Raw genomic sequence first — 6,858 nt, forward strand, 5'->3', positions numbered from 1 at the left:
TTTCACTCTTGGCTACACCAGTCCCAGTGACAAGTTAGAACAGCCAGATGGGTAGACACAACAAAAGCAGCCAATATTTCTGCAGTGCAATTTATCAATATTTCTGCAGTGCAATTTATCTTTCTCTGCTCTCCTACTGTGACTGGCATAGGAATAACATTTCCACATGCTGGTATTCCCTTTACAAGAAAGGGATCCCCAGGAACTCTTCACCTGCTATGTATGTAGGTCATCTGGCAGGTACTGTGGATGAGTCTTGAAAACATGAAAACCTGGAAAAAGTCTTAGGGAGTCTCACCTGGAAAAAGTCTTAGGGAGTCTCACAGAACATACTCTTTCTCACAGGAAAATGGAGACACCTGAGCCTTGAACCTCTGTGAATTTTCCTTTTATGAAGAGTCCTTTTGCCTTTCCTTTCTGGGGACTTGCTACAATCTTTTAAGATGGTTGATAGAACAGAAACACTTTCCTTCCCTGCCTGAATGATAAAGGAGTGGTTAGGGTCAGGAAATAGGTACCCCAAGTTGCCTCCCATGTCTGGCTATAAGGCTTATTATCTGAGCAGGAGATTGTTTTGACCACAAAGCTGCTGGGTAGTACCCATATTTCATATAAAAATTCACAATAGAAATTCAAATACAGCTCAGGAAAAGATGGAAATGCCACACAGGAGGGCAAAGAGATTCTCTAGCCTGATGACAGAAGCAGTCATCTCTAAGAGGGTGGACATGGCCTGGTCTCCACTCTTTAGATTGGCCTTGGGAGTTAGCCAGTAATTACTTAATATAAAATTGTGTAATTGAAGACAAGAATAGAGATTAGGAATTTTGCCTTCTAGCTTAATCATACTTCAGGCACTGCTCCATTTTTGTCTCAGTGGCCATTGCTTGCTCTTCCAGCATGAGCTGTCCAGGTGCAAAATCAGCCCAGACTGTGGTAACTAGAATATTAGTTAGATAACAAGGAAAAAGGCGGATAAAGCTTTAAATACTTCCCAAAGACAATGTTGAATGTGCATGCTCTTTCTCATAGAAGAGTGCTCTAGAGGAGGAATTACACTATTTCCTCTTCATTGACTGTGTTTGAAAAGAAAGCACTTGTATTTCTAAAGGAGAAACCCAGTCTCTCCAATGTGCTTTAAGCATGCTCCTTAATGGCAGTAGGTCAGCTCTCTAAGTCCTGTCAAAATCCAATTGCTCTATAATTGCAGGTGGATGTTTGTTTTCCCCTGCTCCTAGGTATCTTAAGTAATGCTATCTTAAACAATACAATCTTGTGTTTTGAGAAGCAGCTATGAGGGTATAATTCTGCAGTAGGCAGAGGCTGTATAAGAACTGTCCCCACTTCAAGCTGAAGCTTTGAAGTTCTACCCCAGCTCTATTTCAGGCACTTCCCATGTATCTGTTTCTTATGTAGATGCCTTTTTCTCAGACTTTCAGGCAGAATCAGTGGTAGAATGTCCCAGAACTTCACTCGGCCACCAAAATCACAAGGCTATGTTTCAGCATGTTGCAGCTAGCAGCAAGCAGAACATGGCTGACCAAGGAGACTGCCAACAGCCTCCCTCTGAAAGGGCTGTTGGTTAATTTTTTTTCTTCTTAATTATTTTTCTGTAATGTTTACTCTTAGATGTCTGAGGGCTGTATCATAGTCTACACGTAAAAGGGATCTGTTACTATGCAGAGGGTGAGCCAGTATTTCTAAATTAAATGCAATCAAAACCAAGGCTCAGGCCATGAAATGAACTTTTTTGGACTGTGTCAGCTCTGACTCAGTTTCGTCTCCCTCCCTCAAGCAACTCTGGGACTCACACAACCATCTTGTTTAGTTCAAGAGTTATCACAGACCCAAGACCATGCCCCACGCAGACATCATATTTCAGAGGCTGAGAACAGTTGTTATTACAGATTAAGATTGCAATCTATGATATTTAAGATCTTTTCCAAGCTTAATGGCTCTATGATTCTATGTGCCAGATAAGCTAAAGACCAGAGTATGACAGTTCCTATCAAGTGGATGTAGCACAAAATTAGGTAGGTAAAAACGTATTTTCTGCCTAGACCACTAGAGGGTGCAGAGAAACCTGATCAGACCTGAAGATTTTTTTTTAGGTTACTGAGACCTGGATATTCCAGTTTTTTCTTCAGCCTTTAAGAAAATGAGCTGATAGGATCACGCGTTTGCTGCCCTCTACAATCCCCTTAGCACGTACCCCAGTTCTGTCTTTCTTCCCTTAATCTCTGTCCAAACACCAACCTCTGTTCTTATCTACCTTGATTTTGTACTACCAGCTTTCGTTTTCTTTTTTTTTCAATTTCCCCCCCCCCCTATTTTTTTCAATATTTCTGTTCCTACTTATCCTTTTACCTCTGCAATACCTGAATGTAACAAGATGAAGTAATAAAAATGTGAAAGGCTTATTCCCCCAGCCTTCAGCTGCTGAACCATTGTAGCTCAGAAACAGTGCCCAGTCATTGCACCCAGAATCCTGGGAGAACACGATTTAAATTGGACATGATTTAGAGAGTCTCAAAGACTGATCATATTTTTGAGGCAGAAAGTAACTAAAAAAAAAAATAATAGAAAAAGTATTTACAAGATGATTCTTTTCCTTGTGCTTACTCACCTTCTCAAAGCAGAGACTTGTGTTCCTGAATATTCCCCTATAGTCTCAGCAATTGCCTCACGCAGCTGAGCTCTGCATGTAACATCCTGCCAAAAAAAAAGCAAAACTTTTCATCTTACATGTTGATCAGACTTACAGGCAGCTCCCTAAGGAATATGTCTTGCCGTGGTCACTGCTGATGTTTCCGTTCTGTAGCAGATTAGATTTCGTCCATAAGCACAAGCTGCAGAAAGGACCAAACAAAGGTTTTTTAGAATCATTATAAAAAATAAAAGAGGCACATCTAAAGATAATGCCTAACAGTGTCAAGCACCGATAACACTGCTTTTCATAGCTTTAAAACACAGTTCACTAGTTGTAAAATGTACCTGTGCAGGATTACTAAAAATGCATAATAACCACATCTTCATCTTCAGATGAAGATAAAAGAGGACATACTTTTTGGTGACCGAATATTTTCCCTTTTTATTTTTTAGCAGATCTGAATCATTTGCAGCATTATCTGGTAGTAAGTAACCCCACATGCTTCACGCTCACCGTATGGGTGTGTAATTGCTGTTGTTTAAATAACAACAAAAGTCCAAATCAGCAGCTGGGAGAGCTGTGAGGATGTCAGGGTAAAATAATTTTCAATTCACCAGCTATGAGCCTAAATTTCTCATGTAGCGGAGTGAAAATGTGACAAAAATGTTCAGCTCTTGATGAGAAATCCTGTAGATGCTTTGCTTCAGCCTAAACAGCTCGGGCTCTCATCAGTCTGTGCACAAAAAGGCCAAATCTTAGCCATGATATCAATGACAGCCAAAATCCAGGATTTAAAAAAACTGAGATGTTGCATGAAGCATGTACAGATCTCTCTCTTTCTCTGTTCCTCTAAGTATTACCCAAGACTATGAATGGAAAATTTTGGTAAGGACAGAAGTCTTCTTATCAAAAGTGTGTGAAATCTCAACAGATCAAACTGATATTACCAGATTCAAAAGATGTAGCAAGTTAACCATGTGGGATATTTCTCATTGATTAGCACCTAATTTAGACAAGAATTAGATTATATTACACATTTAAAACCTATTTTAAAACTACGACATTAACTCTCAGGCTAAGACTCCCTCTCAGATTTCCTGCATATATATAGTAAACCCAGGAGGATCACTAGTTTGACCTTTGCATTTGAGAATGTACATTAAGAGAAAAAAAGCACAAACAACCATCCTAAAGACATTTACTTATAAAATGAGCTCATTTCATTCAGGAATTTTCAAGGCAGTAGTCAAGGGCCCATTTCCGTAAAGTCATTTTTCAGAGGTGAGCTACGTTTTCAAGCTCATTTTGTATGCTGTGAAAAACATATGAGCAGTGTTGATAAATATGCCTGATACGAAAAATAAGCTTCTGTCCATTTGGAGGCTCTGCAAATATTAGTTGTCAGTGGTGAATCCCCCTGGACTTCTGCTTTAAAACAACTTTTTATCTGGAAACAACGCACATATGAAGTAGAGTTGTGAAGTGGCAATACGAGTGCAAAACATCACCACATCTTTTAAAAGTACTGAGAAATAACCTTGGTGTGTCTTCTTTTGTGAGCAGGACTAAGAGAGTCCACCACAGGACAACTTCCTGAGGCTGAGTTGTGGGTTGCTGGTTTTCTCATTTCTTGGCACTTGACCATATTATAGGAGTAACTGGGGGAGACCACACTTACCATACAAGGAATGGCTTTTCTCAAGTTTGTTTCTTTTCCATCCTATTATGCTGCTACATACAACGTACAGAACCACAGAAACCCAGAATAATCATGATTGGAAAGGACCGCCGAGATCACTGAGTCCAACCATACACACACAAAAAAAACCACCAAAAAACAACCCTGAACAAACACAAACACCACACACATTTCACCAAATAACAGAAAAAAAAAAAAAAAAAAAAAAAAAAAAAAAAAAAAAAAAGAGTACACTGCAGAGTACACACTTTTCCCACACGAAGATACTAGTGCTGAAACAGAGCACGGAGCAAATATTTTGTCAGCTAAGCTGACCTCTGTTGCACTTAATCACTGGGGGCAAAATTGCCTTCACAGACAGGTGCACCTGAGTTGAACCCAAATGCACCCTCAAAGACAGAAGATGAGTACATTTTCAGTAAACCTACCTGAAGGAATTCTAAAAACATAAGGCATAAACTGTGGGTAAGCTGCAGGCTGGCATCAGGGAGGCCTGCGTTCAGTTTGCTTTTCCCTCACAAAGCTGCTGAGTACTTTCCCTTGAGCTGTGCCTACGCAGTAACTGGGAAATGTGATGACAGGATGAGTAGGCACACCTCAAACTGCTTTTATCTTGCAAGCTGTAGTATAGGCTGTGAATATTTAGCAGTTAAGGACATAGGAAGCTGTAAGGAATAGCAAATTCCTTAGCATCAGTACTCAAACTGAGAAGACTAAGCTGATGCAAGTGCTTTTACCCATTTTGTACCCTCTTCTGTAGCAGAATGGTGGCATGCTCCATGACCATGCCCAAAGTGATTTCCAACTCTTTGCAAGGGAAGATGTTGCATTCTTTATTGGATGACCTGTGCTGCGGAGCTTTGAAAACCAGTCTGGCTTCAAATGGGATTCATCTGAATTCTCCATCTATAGATGACAGTGACCAAACTTCTGTGGCTCATAGAGCCTTTCAAGAGTGAAATCCATTGCAGAGATCCAAGTGGCACTGTAATAGAAATCTCAGAAGTGGTGCAGAGGTGATTTAGGAATGAAATCCAAGCCTTAATAGGACTTACATCTCTGCGTCAAACGAATGCCTTTGAAAACCCTATATAGATTCTTCTGACCATTATGTATAAAATCCAGAAAGTGTTTTTACCAAAAACTGAGCGCAGTCAAGGAGTCAATGCCCAAACATTAAAACTGCTTACATTCAAAGACTCAAAAAAAAAAAAAAAAAGCAAATGCTAAAAACCTGAGACTCCATTGTATGACTTCAACCAGGGATCCTTGGGGCACGTACAGTTTTGCTTTCTGCAGGGTAACCTGCCTATAGCACATTATTACATTACAAATGGTTATATTATTACATTACAAATGGCTATTTTGTGCTTTTTTCTGAACTATTCAAAAAGCTCTCAACATAAAAATTCTCTCTCCCTGTCTATTAAGACACAAGTGCTGTATGCAAGAGTGCACTGTGTTACGAGACTTCCTTCTGGAGCCCGTCTGTCTGAGTTCAGTTTTTATGCATCAAAAGATCCTGATGAAATTGTATCGGTTCATGATGTGGTTCCACACTCACCTGTGTATGCTTGGTTGCTGCAAACCTCAGGAGAAGTCTCAGGATGACTACAATATGTGATTCTGCACTTACTAAAAACAGATATCAGGTCCAGATTTACAAATATACCTGGTCAAAATTATCTAGTGTTTTTTTGGGTTTTTTTCCTCCGAAAATGCAAAAAACTCATTCTTCTTCCTTTTAATGTTGAAGACACGTTATGATTTTTACTACTCTCCTTACTAAAGCAAACTGTACACCTTGAGAACCTGTTATTCTGATAGTGGTTTGTGCAGAATGAACCCCTTAAAACTGGTGGTAAATTTTCTTTCTCTTTTATATGCAACATTTGCTGTAACAATTCTGACTTCTGACTAGATGTAACATAGTTTTCTTCATTATCATTGCTCCATTATTAACCCATGGAGTTCTTTCTTTATTTCTATTGCTCACAATCATCTGGCACAAACACACACATGTACTACTTGGGTTGCAATGAACTTTGTTCTCCCTTCAGATGTAAATAACAGGAGGGAGAACAAATCAGTCTTGACTGAGACTGACTCCTCTGACAAACAGTTTTGAATAAACAATAAAGAATAGAAAAGCTGTACTCCTTACCTGGTCTGGAATGTACAGTGAACCTGAAAGCCTCTTAAGTGGCAGAGAAGAATTAGAAATAGTTGAAAGTTTGTACTATCCAACCAGAGGGCTCAGGAAACGACCGACCGCGTATCTTGCAATGATTAACTCCTTCCTCACTTGTAAAATGTCTTCCCTTTTCCAAGTATGGTTAAAAAAATTCATCAGCCCCTTCCACCACAGTGTGATGAATAATGCCAAGTTCTAAGCAGGATTTCTGTTCCACACTGAGAATAAGCAGGTGGCCAGAGGACTCTGATCACCTCCATGGAAGAGAGAATTTGCAGTGTCTTCTGTGCAACTGTGACCAAGTATATTTTACTG

At 39.6% G+C, this 6,858-nt stretch overlaps 1 protein-coding gene across 4 annotated transcripts in view; it reads right to left on the bottom strand.

Moving 5' to 3' along the window:
- Positions 1–6,601, bottom strand: part of P2RY8 (P2Y receptor family member 8) — a 30,260-nt gene extending 23,659 nt beyond the window's left edge. For 2 of the 4 annotated variants that reach the window (XM_071747145.1, XM_071747176.1), the window contains exons 1-3: positions 6,514–6,601; positions 4,778–4,911; positions 2,627–2,712 (exon numbers count right to left, since the gene is read on the bottom strand). The gene's annotated coding sequence lies outside the window, so the exon portion shown is untranslated. Of the gene's footprint in view, positions 1–2,626; positions 2,713–4,777; positions 4,912–5,913; positions 5,985–6,513 lie in introns of all 4 variants that reach the window. The other 2 variants (XM_071747156.1, XM_071747166.1) reach the window with 2 other exon arrangements.
- Positions 6,602–6,858: the final 257 nt, after the last annotated feature.

The sequence above is a fragment of the Heliangelus exortis genome, chromosome 1 (assembly GCF_036169615.1).
Source record: "Heliangelus exortis chromosome 1, bHelExo1.hap1, whole genome shotgun sequence".
Classification (NCBI taxonomy): domain Eukaryota; kingdom Metazoa; phylum Chordata; class Aves; order Apodiformes; family Trochilidae; genus Heliangelus; species Heliangelus exortis.